The following is a 14,333-nucleotide window of genomic DNA, read 5'->3' on the forward strand; positions in this document are numbered from 1 at the left end:
TCCAAGACTTGGTCTTGGATTAGCAGTGCGGGATGTATAATAAAAGAAAAGTGAACTCGAGTGGTGTTGCACCAACTTCGAACAAAAATTGATTCAAACGAAAAAAAATAGATTGGAATGTAACAATTGTGCTAATCCCAATTGACTTTGAAAAATTTAAAAGACACCACAAAAAATTGCTTGATTAGTGGTTGCACTAAATTGAAGCTACCCCGCTCTGATACCAATTGTTGGATTGAGATGTGCTAGGGGGGGTGAATAGCGCTCGTGGCTTTCACGCGTTTCAGAAATTTACGAGTAACGCAGTGGAATAAAACAACACACACAAATATAGAAGAGCACACCAAGATTTTACTTGGTTCGAAGCCTAGGGCGACTCCTACTCCAAGGCCCACGCTCGTTGAGCGTTTACTTTGGGCAATACTATAATCGTGCAAAATGTACAGGAGATTTTTACAAAAATAATACCGAAAAAGTATACCGACAACAAGAGTTAGAAGAATCGCAGCTTTAGGTCGTCGGAGTCTCCTTATAGCTCAACCAGAATGTCTCGTTTAGCAGCAAGTTGACGAAAGATCACTTTTCTGATTGTTGTCTGAAGTACTGCCTGAGATGTCCTTTTATTGGACGTTAAGGGCGCCTCCATGCCGATCCAAGGCGCCTCCAATCTTGCCGAGTCAGCCGCGCGGATCATAATAGAACTGGTTACAACTTATCCTGTTGAATGCACCTCCATCACCCTCTGAGGCGCCATCCGAGGCACACTTGGTTCTTTTTGACCCTGTAAGACATGTTAGTCCCAAAAACACACACACATATCCTACAAGAGAAGGTCAGTACATCATAATAACATATTTATAAATGTTTTCCAGTCACCGGACCGTCCGATTCTGACTTTGGATTTCTGACCGGAAACCCTAGGTGTAACCGACGCCTACTGTTCTCTCTTCCGGGGAACACGCCCTCACCTATTCCTCTCGGGAGAGCATACCGGATGCCAGTCCGGTCCTCCAGATTGATTAGACTTTTTGCCTAGGGTTACCATCCCCTAGGACCTAGGGTTACCACCCCCTAGGGTTTTTCTCCACCTAGGGTTACCTCCCCCTAGGACCTAAGGTTACCCCCCCTTAGGATTTATCCTCCACCTAGGGTTACCACCCCCTAGGACCCAGGGTTACTACCTCCTAGGATTTTTCCTCAACCTAGGGTTACCACCCCCTAGGACCTAAGGTTACCACCCCTTAGGATTTTTCACCTGCCTAACCGCAGTTAGGACTTTCCTGTAAACTCATACAAGCATATTAGATAACAATTAAACTTAACTTTGAATCCCTTTTTCCATTATCAAAACTAAGGTTCGATCGTCGGATGCTTCCCGCACCAACAGTATCCTCCCTCTTGAAGTTGTTGAACTGCTCATACTGCTCCATAGGCCAGTGATCAGACGAAGCAATCTCCTACTTGGGAGCCATACTCGGAGAGCGTAGGTACTCTGCCCGATCGGTCAAATAATGCTCATTCTTCCTCGCCTTATAAGTCTCCAAGGCATCAGCTAAGTGAGACAGGGTAGATCGGGCTTGAGATAGGTCCGCCTGTAAGGAGCCCAGTTATGTAGCTTGAGATTCCAAATCCCTTCTATGGTCAATGAGGAGCACGTCCTTAGAGTTAAGTTCCTTGGCTAGGCGGCCCATCTCTTGCTTGTGCATGAGCCTGAAGTCCTCTAAGGCTGCGGTTTGTTGAGCCAGCTCCGACTATGCTTTATCCTTAAGGGATAGCTCCTCTTGGTATTTAGCCTCACATGATTGGTGGAGAGCTTCCAGTTTCTTCTAGTCATCCCATAACCGGTTAGCCTCCCGTAGGGCTTCACCCAGGTTCTATTCGTGGGATGCATTTACCTTTCTTAAGGTCTCTACCTTTGCCTTTAGTTGGGACATGACCGAAGAGGGGTCAGAAAGTTGAGACTCCAGGTTAGTAACACAATCTTTTAAGATCTTATTTAGCCAATGTATATATGAGAAAGTCTGACTCAATAGTATTGACTCGGCAAAAATCAATTCATATAAACAGGAGGTTAGGATAAGAAGAAAGGAGCAATAAGAGAAAGTAGAGGCTTACCGCGGTGGCCCCGTCAGAGAACCGGTCCACCTGAGCCGACAGCGTGAGGGTGTCCATTCGCTGCATAGTCTATGTTAGAATGTATACTAAATGCCTAGCTTTTTGTATGAACATTTATTTTGAAATGAGAATCACATTGGTCAAATATCTATATTTAGTTAAATGCAGTTGTCCATTTAATTTATATTATAGATAACATGGTGTGTGGTGTCACATGGAAGATCATGTTATCAGTTCCTTATAAATTATAAATAGTAGCTCACAACCAAGATGGATTGGGACAAATCATTGGAATGGTTGTAGTGTAATTTGGTATTAGTTTATCATGACTATAAAATTACACTAGTACACTATGTGTGTATTGAGCAGGACCATTTGAGATTGTTCCTTTTATACCGACTGCATAAAAGAATAGAACCTCTGTTATTATGGATGTGCGTACTCTTAATCTCGATATAATAACAAATATATATACTTAGTATTTATTTCTTTAATTTATCAAAGGGTGAGATTTATTCGTTAAATCAATAGGCCCGATAAGTTGGGAAATAATATTATTTATATGGTGTGTTGTTGATTATAGAAGGAAACTGTGTCGTATTTATTAGGATGATGATGTTCCCTTGAGGAGCTCATAAGGATTGTCATGTAAACCCTGCAGGTGGACTTAGTTCTGACATGACAATGAAGTTGAGTGGTACTACTCTTGGAACTAGATGTTAATTAAGTGAGTTGTCAGTAACTCATTTAATTAATGGACATTCGATATCTTAAACATAGGGAGATTAATATACTCATAATAAGAAGGAGCCCATATTGTAATATGGGATTGGTACGGTAGTTCAATAATAACCCTTTAGTGGTATGAGTTATTATTCATAGACTTGAGTTAGGTGTTCGGGCTTAGCACGGGAAGCCCAAGTCCATCAGGAGGCCAAAACCAATTCCTCCTCTAGGTCCCTGTTGTAGCCTCTTTATAAAAAAAACCTTGTATCCAACCAAGTCCGCTTCTTACCCAAGTAATGGGTCGACCACATCCTTGCTTGGTGCCCAAGCAAGGGTCGGCCAAGCTTTGCTTAGAGCCCAAGAGGTGGCCGGCCAAGCCTTGCTTGGTGCCTATGCAAGGGCCGACCACAAGGAATTAAAAGAGAATTTTAATTTTTTAAAATCTTTCCTTTTATAGCCATCCTCCAAGGGATTTAAAAGAGAGATTTTAATTTTAAAATCTTTCCTTTTATAGTCATCCTCCAAGGGATTTTAAAAAAAATATTTTAATTTTTAAAACTTTCCTTTTATAGCCATCAACAAAGGGATTTAAAAGAGATATTTTAATTTTAAAATCTTTCCTTTTTAGTAGTCATCCACAATGGTTTAAAAGAGAGATTTTAATTTAAAATTTTTCCTTAATTGTTGCCCAAATAACGGTTTTAATTTTAAATATTTCCTTTTTGCATTCACCAAGGATTATAAAAGAGAGGTAGATGGTGTCTTATGGTATAACACAACCTAAGTCTCTTCTTTTAATCCTTATTTTGGTCAACCCTCTTCCCTTTCTATTCTCCCCTTGTTTCCTTTACCAAGGGCCGACGACATCAAGAGGCTCCATCTTCTTGTGGCCGGTTACTTGGAGGAGAAGAAGAAGAGAAGGAGACTTCCTATTCTAGCATCCCTTGGTGGCCGAAAATCTTGGAGGCAAAGAAGTGGTTCGGGTGGTGTTGTCTTGGAAGATTGTCGCCCATACGACGTCCAAGAGGAGGAGAGGAATACAGCAGAAGATCAAGAGGTCTATTGAAACAAAGAAAAGGTACAACTAGTTAATTATTCCACTACATATTAGTTAGTTTATTTTCTTTGTATGGATCCTGAAATACCAACACAAGATGCTAGCGATCTTGTGCTTTGATTGAGGTCTCTGTAGTTTAACCTAGGGTTTACTGTAAGGAGTTTAAATATTCAATTTCTTTGAAAGGCTTTGACTAGGAAGTGGTGGATGATCCCATACCCAAGAAGGCCGAGTGCCTCGCCAACGACTTAGAAGTCAATCCTTGAAATAGATATTTAATCAACTTCTGTAATATGGTTTAACTTCTGATGAACACATGGGTTGAACTTGGATTAATAATGTTAAGTTTCATTTGCAATCCAAGTTTAACTTCTGAAAAGCACATGGGTTGCTAGGAAAAGTTCTATGCTTGTACAAATTTTTGTACAGGGGAAACAGAATGGAATTCTGAGTAGCACCAACAATTGGTATCAGAGCTAGTTTTCTGCCTCTGTGTGTTTGGTTTTCAGTTAAATTATGCACTTTTCATACATAAATTTAGGCAGGATAATAGTAGGATGTGCAAATAGATTAACTCTGTGGTTGCAGGCATCCTAGTTCCAACTATTATGACCCTATTGTGTTTGTGTGTGATTTGGACCCTCGGGCATGTCGAGGGCATTTTATATGTGTGCATGATTGTAATTATTAAATATAGTAGGAGCTATATTAGTTTTAGGATTTTATATTTTGTACGATCTAGATTATATGTACATCCCTTGTGGAATATAGGATCGATAAATGTAAAATTTTATTTTTATCGCGGATTGTATCCTTGCGAGGCGTGGTGCTATTTAAGGACCAGAGGCGCAGCGGAAAAGGAAGCAAGATATATGCAATGACATGACCCGTTGGTGGCGGCTAGGGTTGGTGGCACACGGAGGACAGCTATGGATGAGGCCATAATAGTTGAAAAATTATTTTTCATATTTATTGCCTTTTATGCTGTTTATATGTGCTGTGTGTGTGTGTGTGTGTGCATGTTAAAATTCCTCTTTTTAAATAGCTAAGTGGGAGATGAATTATTTAAATTCCATGGTCTCCATTACTGGTTTATAAGTGATGCATTCAAACTTGCGCGTTGGCTTTGAGTGCCTTCCTCCACATCGGATGAGTTTGTTTGTGGATCACTAGATCAAACTTCCTTTATAGATGATTATAGGAAATTATTTAGGTTTGTGTGATCTTCTCCATCTGAAGGGGCACAATCCTATTTAATGGATTAAGTATCAAGTAATGATATACACTTAGGCGCATTTAATAGTATCCTCTCGATCGGAGTCACTGCTATTATTTGTGTGACCAAAGAAAAATCAACTATTAATTTTATTTGTCATAAAGTTAGGTTGACAAGATAATAAAATTAATGGGTAAAACCCCCTCTTACAAATGTTTGAATTTGTATACGTCTACACTATCGTGGCATACAAAATTCATGGTGTTTTGAGGCGTTGATGAATTTAAATGATATTGTTTGAGGAATTAATATTATTTTAAATTCTAAAGTTTTAACCAAATATTTTGTGATTCTTAGGATTTCAAATGACTTTCAATCCTCTTGCTGTTATATTGAAAGAAAACAAACTTACTGGTCCTAATTACATTGATTGGAAACGAACTTGAACATTGCCTTAACTGTTAAAGGTTGCAAGTTCGTACTTTTTGATATCTGTCCAAGCCTGCTTAATAGCGATTCTAGTGAAGAGGAGATTGAGTATCATAATAAATGAGTCAAGGCAGATGAGATGGCGCGGTGTTACATTTTGGCTTCTATATCAAATGTGCTCAACATTAACATCAGGCCATGCCTACCGCTTATGACATGATGCACAATCTCAAGGAACTCTTCGGACACCAGAATCGGGCTGCTAGGCAGGAGGGTATAAGAAACTTGATGACGACTTCCATGACTGAGGGGACACCCGTAAAGGATCATATCCTCAAAATGATGGCTCTTTTGAATGAGATGGAAGTTTTTGGAGCAGAAATCGATGGGGAAACCCAGGTCGATATTATTCTCCAAACGCTGCCTAAAAGTTTTGAGCAGTTCCGCCTGAACTACAACATGAACAAAAGGGTTTATTCGTTGACAGAACTTCAAGCAGCAGAAGGGCTATTTCGTCAAAGTTCTCAAATTCACATTGCTGAAAATGTTACTGCTTCTAAGCCGAAAGGCAAAAAGAAGAAAAAAAACAAGTTGGTTTAGCAAAGAAAGTGAATCAATCTCTAGGGACTGGGCCGCATGCAGGTGTGAAGAAGTCGAAGGGCAAGTGCTTTACATGCAAGCAGTCTGGACATTGGAAAGTGGATTGTCCTCGCAGAAAGGAGAACAATAAAGGTATATCTTATTCTCTAGTGATTGAAACATGTTTAGTAGTATTATCTACCGGTACCTGGTGTGTAAATACGGGAGCCACTGATCATATCTGCAATTCATTGCAGGGGTTCCAGGAAACTCGACGACTACATGAAGGGGAGATTACAGTCTACATGGGCAATGCTACAAAAGTGGTGGCTGTTGTAGTGGGAGATGTTTATTTATCTTTTGATAGAATTAAGATATTGATTTTGAGAAATTGTCTTTACGTACCATGTTTTAGAAAGAATTTGATTTCAATTTCTAAACTATTTATGGATGGATATTCTGTTTCTTTTGATGACAAAGTAGTTGTCAAGAAAAATAGGGTAGTTATCTATTCTGGTACGTTGGTTGACAATTTGTATACTCTAAATCCAATAACTCCCACGATACAACAAATGGAAATTAAAACACATCTTCTAATTCTAATAAAAGAAAGCAACCTTCGGAAATAAACCAAACATATCTTTGGCATCTAAGGCTTGGTCATATTAACTTGAGTAGGATTCAAAGGCTAATAGCTGATAGACCTTTGGGTTCATTAGTGGTGGAAAATTTTCCAACCTGCGAATCTTGCTTGGAAGGAAAAATGACCAAGAGACCTTTTAAGGTCAAGGGGTATAGAGCCAAAGATGTGTTGGAATTGGTTCATTCTGATTTATGTGGACCTATGACTATCCAGGCAAGAGGTGATTTCGAATATTTTGTCTCTTTTATAGACGACTATTCGAGATACGGGTACATTTACTTGATGCGTCACAAGTCTAAGTGCTTTGATAAGTTCAAAGAATACAAGGTTGATGTGGAAAAACGTTATGGTAAAGGTATCAAGACACTACGGTCTGATCGTGGTGGCGAGTACCTCTTAGGAGAGTTTAGGAGTTACTTATCAGAGGTCTGGATTCAATCCCAACTGTCTGCACATGGTACACCCCAACAGAATGGTGTAGTAGAACGAAGGAATATGACTCTTATGGAAATGGTTAGATCAATGATGAGTTATTCAGAATTACCAAATTCATTTTGGGGGCATGCTCTGGAAACGACAGTGTACATTCTGAACTTGGTACCTTCTAAGTTAGTAACCTCCCACAGAATTGTGGAATGAGCGCAAGTCTAGTCTGAAACATATTCGGATTTAGGGTAGTCCAACACATGTGCTAAAGGGAGATGCTGATAAGTTAGAATCACGTATAGAAGTTCTCTTGTTTGTGGGTTATCCTAAAGGAACGAAAGGTGGTTTATTTTATAGTCCTAAAGATCAGAAGGTCATTGTTAGCACCAATGCCCGATTTTTAGAAGAGGATTATGTAATGAACTACAAGCCCATGAGTAAACTTATTCTTGAGGAAATAAGAGAAGACACGTCTACCTTAGTACCAACGGTACAAGATGAGATACCACAAGAAACTGCAACACGTGTCACAAATGATGCACAATTACAAGTAGTGCCTCGTCGTAGTGGGAGGGTTGTTAGGCAACCTGATAGATTCATGTTTTTGGGAGAATCTTCGGACTTGATCCTTGGTGAACATGAACCTGATCCCTGGACATATGATGAAGCACTCCAAGATAAAGATGCAGTATCTTGGCAGAGTGCCATGAACTCTGAAATAGAATCTATGTACTCTAATCAGGTCTGAGAGCTTGTAGAACCACCAAATGGTGTAAAAACCATTGGATGTAAATGAGTCTACAAAAGGAAAAGAGGGACAGACGGAAAGGTGGAAACCTTCAAAGCAAGGCTTGTTGCAAAAGGATATACTCAGAAAGAGAGAATCGATTGAGGAAACCCTTTAGTGGTATGAGTTATTATTGATGGACTTGAGTTAGGTGTTCAGGTTGAGCACGAGAAGCCCAAGTCCATCAGGAGGCCAAAACTAATTCCTCCTCTAGGTCCCTGTTGTAGCCTCTTTATAAAAAAAACCTTGTATCCAACCAAGTCCACTTCTTACCCAAGTATTGGGCCGGCCACATCCTTGCTTGGTGCCCAAGCGCTGGCCAAGCTTTTCTTGGAGCCCAGGAGGTGGCCGACCAAGCCATGCTTGGTGCCCAAGCAAGGGGCCGACCACAAGGAATTAAAAGAAAGTTTTAATTTTTTAAAATCTTTCCTTTTATAGTCATCTTGCAAGGGATTTAAAAGAGAGATTTTAATTTTAAAATCTTTCCTTTTATAGTCATCCTTCAAGGGATTTAAAAGAGAGATTTTAATTTTTAAAACTTTCCTTTTATAGCCATCCACAAAGGGATTTAAAAGAGATATTTTAATTTTAAAATCTTTCCTTTTTTGTAGCCATCCACAATGGTTTAAAAGAGAGATTTTAATTTAAAATTTTTCCTTAATTGTTGCCCAAATAAGGGTCGACCACACATAATAGGAATTATAAGAAAGGTTTTAATTTTAAATCTTTCCTTTTTTACATTCACCAAGGATTATAAAAGAGAGGTAGATGGTGCCTTATGGTATAACACAACCTAAGTCTCTTCTTTTAATCCTTGTTTTGGCCGACCCTCTTCCCTTTCTATTCTCCCCTTGTTTCCTTTACTAAGGGCCGACGGCATCAAGAGGCTCCATCTTCTTGTGGTCGGTTACTTGGAGGAGAAGAAGAAGAGAAGTAGGCTCCTTATTCTAGCATCCCTTGGTGGCCGAAAATCTTGGAGGCAAAGAAGTGGTTCGGGTGGTGTTGTCTTGGAAGATCGTCGCCCACACGACGTCCAGGAGGAGGAGAGGAATACAGCAGAAGATCAAGAGCTCTATTGAAACAAAGGAAAGATACAACTAGTTAATTATTTTGCTGCGCATTAGTTAGTTTATTTTCTTTGTATGGATCATGAAATACCAACACAAGAGGCTAGCGAGCTTATACTTTGATTGAGGTCTCTGTAGTTTAACCTAGAGTTTACTATAAGGAGTTTAAATATTCAATTTCTTTGAAAGGCTTTGACTAAGAAGTGGTGGATGATCTCATACCCAAGAAGGCCGAGTGCCTCGCCAACGACTTGGAAGCCAATCCTTGAAATAGACATTTAATCAACTTCTGTAATATGCTTTAACTTCTAACGAACACATGGATTGAACTTGGATTAATAATGTTAAGTTTCATTTGCAATCCAAGTTTAACTTCTGAAAAACACATGGGTTGCTAGGAAAAGTTCTGTGCTTGTACAAATTTTTGCATAGGTGAAATAGAATGAATTTCAAATAGCGCCAACAGTCTCCTCCCAATGAGTCACTAGTTGTCCCCGTAGTAGGATATAGCTAGCTGGGGCAGTGGGGTTGCGACGCAATCCCCACTCTAAGGGTTTAGTAGAACGGAAACGGAAATGTTGGGATAGGGATGATCCAAGAGTGGTCCCACTAAGGCCAGGTTGAGTAGAAGTAGATGGTCGAGGGGGAGAAGGCTCGGTCGGGGCGATTGGGGAGGAGCACCCCTCCATATTAATCTCTCCTTTAACGACCGGGGACTTCTCTCGATCGACTCCTGGTCAGGGTTCTGGAGAAATAATAGGGTTGTCCGGGTGTTGTGGATCATGGATAGAAGTTGGCGTTGTCTGGGGCAGTGGGGTCATAGGATGTGCCTCGGCTACCGACGAGATCCAACAGGTCTGCACCTTGGTCGACGAGAGAGTTGTTGATCGTTTGAGTCAGACCCCTCTTTTGGAGTCCGGGGGCGACGAGGGGGAGGAGCTGGATGAGTCTGGCTCGCAGGCTCTGGAATAGAGTATGTAGGAGGTGTCGCCTAAGGGGCAACAAGATGAGAGACAGTAGTAGCAGCCACCCCGGAAGTGGATGAAGTGGAATGTGGAAGACCCCACCTACCCAAGATTATGTTCCCTCGGCGATTTATTTCCAAAGTGCTTAGGGGGAGGGGCCTGGTCAAAGATGACCGGGCAAGAGTCTCGGCTGTAGCAAAAGGAAGGTTAGCTAGAAAGGTAAGAGAAAGTTAAGGTGAAGATAATTCTTACCAAGGGAGTGCGGTAACTCTGAGGGAACGAGACTGAGCCTAAATAAATATAGCATATCTTCCATTAACAAGACACTCATGTCAAGCACCAGCCCTCTAGCTACGACGACACCTCCACAAAAATAGGATATGAGCGATAGTCTCCCAGAGGAGGTGTCAAAGGGATAGAGAAGCGTCGCTCAGTAGGCCACTCCACAACAGAGGGAAAGACAAAGAAGAAGTATTTATCTTTCCACTCCATTCTCGTAGGGGGTAAGGGTGCAAAAAGGTTGGTCTGGGTACGAGCCTAGAAGTGGAAAATACCCTCACTATGACATCGGAGAGTGAAGAAGTAGTGAAATAGGCGAGGAGTCCAATGAATATCACATAAGTCATAGATGAGAACGAACCATGATTCGAATAGAATTGTGGGTGAGTTGGCAAAGGGAAATGCGAAAGTAGTGGCTCACATTAGAAAAGAAGGGTCGATATGAAAACGAAGACCGGCCACAACCTCTTCTTTGAAAAAAATCACATAGTTCTGAGGTGGTCTGAAGAGTCGATGGACCTTAGAGGGAATAATGATGCGCATAGTTGTGGATACTTCATACACGAAGCGAAGATCATCCAAATCTACACTGCTAAAGGTTGAGACTCCAGGAGCATACCTAGGTATGGGAGAATTCATGGAAAGGGCAAGGTTGCAAATAAAAGGCCGGAAAACAAAAGCATAGAAGGAAGAAGAGAAGGGAAGATGACTTTAGCTATTAACGAGAAGCACAAATGAGTGAAGCAGACTATTTATAGTAGTCAAGCGAGATGCTTGGAAGAATGCCTTGACATCAGCACCAATCATGTGATCCATAGACGGGGTAGCTAGCGTCAGCCATAGGCGTAGAAGTAATGTTGGTCGTTGGATCATCTTGGAATATTGTGCGGAAGTGGTCTTGTCAGAAGAAGGCGGATAAAAAGACATGTGGCAAAATACGAGTGGAAGTTTATATAACATCGAAAATAAGCGAGGCTATAATGAGCTCACCCGGGCTAGCGGGCTGACTCGGAAATTGTTGTGGCTCACGATCGATCAAGTAGGTATACTACATAAACCGTTCGGGGAGAGATAGTGGTCAGTGAGGATTAAACGCCCGATTAGGTGAAATAACCCTTACAGAGGTCTGCCCGGGTGATAAACTAACCAGGCATCCACGAAGGGGTCAGACACTTGACAAGTTACTTAGTCATATAAAGTAAAATGTCTTAAGGTCTTGGACGAACTCCCTTAGACATTCCAGCACTACATTTCACATTGATAACATGTGTTGGTGCGGGAAGCACCAGATGATCGAACTTGTGTTTTGATTATGTCAAAGGATTCAAAGTTAAGGTTATTTATGGTCTAGCAAGTTTGAATGAGATTGTAGGAAAGTCCTAAGTGTACTTAGGTAAAAGTCCAAGTTGCGGTTAGGCAGGTGGAAAACCCTCAGGGGTGGTAACCCTAGGTCCTAGAGGGTGGTAACTCTAGGCGGAAATTCTTGGCAGATCGAGAGATTTGGGCAAAATCCTAGAGTCGGGGACTCTAGGTTAAAATCCTAGTGTCGCGAACCGGGTGGAAGTCTAGACGGGCCATGGAGCGGACGTCCAGCATGAAGACCAGGAGCCTCGGGCCTTGAGAAAAAGTATAGTCGGTCTGGAGGACCAGTCTGGCAATAGGTAAACTCTCCTGAGTGGAGTAGGTGAGGACGCGTTCCCCAATGAGGGAACAGTAGGTGTTGGTTCGACCTAGAGTTTCTTAGAAATCCAAAGTCAGAACCGGACAGTCCGATGACTGTCAAATACTTATATCATTTGTATTTTATTGTGCTAACTTGGTTTTGCAGGGTATACTTTGTTTGTAGGCTAATATGCCTTGCAGGAATGAAGTTGCCCAAGGGAAGCCTCGGATGAATAGTACCCGAGGCACCCTCCATGGAGCTTGGAGGCGGCTCGGGTGCCTTGGATAAAAGCCTCGCAGCACTGAGTGAAGGCACCTTCCAAGGAGATGGAAGATGTATTGAACGCTGGATGGAGGGCGCCCTCCATGGAGCTTGGAGGCGCCTTCAGGTGGATAAGCAGCGAACGCCACGGAAGCTTATCAACATTGTGGACTCGGGCTGGAGGCGCCTCCTATGGAGGTTGGAAGCGCCCTCAACAAGCTATTTAAGCCTGGTTCGAGTAGAAGCAGGATAACAACAATTCTACAAGCAATCTTCAAAGCTGCGCTTTACGCCGAAATGACTCAAAGACGCTCAGTTGCTGTTCCGACAATCGACGACTACTTCCATAATCTTTTATTGTCAGTATAATCTTTTTAAGTTCAGTACTTGTAATTAATCCTGTAAAGATTCTCAAGCTTATAGTGATTACCCACCAAAAGCGATCAATGATCACAGACCTTGGAGTAAGAGTCGACACAGGCTCCAAACCAAGTAACCAAAAGTGTTTGCGTTGCTTTAGTTTACTTCTATATTTCGCTGCGTATTTACGAAACGAACAAATTAGCCACGAGTTCTATTCACCTCTCCTCTAGTGCTTTTCGATCCTACAATTGGTATCAGAGTGGGGTCACTTCGAATTGGTGAAACCACCATTTAAATATTTTTTCCGTGGTATTAATTCTTTTTGTTTTATTTAATCAGAGTTGGTATAATTACCTTACTCTGATCATTTTATCGCTATTGAAAATTCATTTGTATCGAAGCTGTTGTAACACCACTCGAACTCGCTTATTTAATTATTTTCTACTGCACTACTAATCCAAGACCAAGTCTTGGAACATTCGTAATTTTTTCTTATGTGCGAGCTTCTATTTCAATGGCCCATCAAGAAGGCTATAGCACAGCCCGCCCACCCTCTTTTCCGACGAAGACTTCAGCTATTGGAAGAACCGAATGGAGTACCACCTCCAGACACAAGTTGAGATGTGGATGATCATCAAAACAAGCCTCTCACTTCCACTCGACGGTGCAGGAAAATCAGTATCATGCGAGAACTGAGACACAAGTATGATGAAGAAGATCGAGGGCAATGTTGATGCTACATGTGTTGGTCGGTCCTAGGAAGATCGTACCGGCTCCACTGTACAAAAATTTTGTACAAGTGTCGAACTTTTCCTAAACAACCTATTGTGTTCTTTAGAAATTAAATTAGGAATCGCAAACGGAACTTAACATTATTGATTCCAAATTTAACTTATCTATTCTTAATGGTTTAGATTTGGATCGCAAACGATGCTTAACATTATTGATCCAAATCCACCTATGTTATAAATTCAATTAAATATTAATTTCTAAAATTGGCTTCCAGGACTGCATGGCGAGGCACATAACCTTCTTGGGTATGAGAGCATCCACCACCGCCTAGACAAAGCCTTTTAAGGAAAGCTAATATTTAATTTCCTTATATAACTCTAGGTTTAACCAAAAAGAATAATCGAATCACAAATTCGAAAAACAAAGAAAAACACAAACTCGAATTACAATTCAAAAAACTAGAATCTAATGCCTCTTGTGTTTGGAATTTATACAAAAGAAAAACTAGTATGATGCGGAAAATAATTACTAGTTATACCTTCCTTTGTATGCAACGACCTCTTGATCTTCTACCGTATTCCTCTTCTTATCCCAGACGTTGTGTGGGCAACGATCTACCAAGATGAGAATCACCCAAGCCTTTTTCCTTCCTCCTTGCAAGTTTCGGCCAAACCAAGAATCCTCCAAGGATGTAGAATTTCGGCCACCACCACCAAGCTCCAAGGGATGCAAGAAACAAAACCTCCTTTCTCTTCTTCTTCTCCTAGCTAGAACCGGCCACCATCAAAAGCTCCAAAAGAAAGATGAAACTGGCCACTAAAGAAGAAGAGAAGAGGAGAGGGAGAACCTCTAGGGCCGGCCACACCAAGGAGGAAAAGAGAGGAAGAAATAGAATAGAGTCATTTTTCTTGAAGGCACCTCTACCCTCTCTTTTATAATCCTTGGCCTTGGCAAATAAGGAAATTTAAATAAAAACTTCCTTAATTCCTTTGCCATGAAAAGGAATTTTTTTTTAATTAAAAACA

This window comes from Zingiber officinale, chromosome 5A (assembly GCF_018446385.1).
Source record: "Zingiber officinale cultivar Zhangliang chromosome 5A, Zo_v1.1, whole genome shotgun sequence".
NCBI classification, from domain to species: Eukaryota; Viridiplantae; Streptophyta; class Magnoliopsida; order Zingiberales; family Zingiberaceae; genus Zingiber; species Zingiber officinale.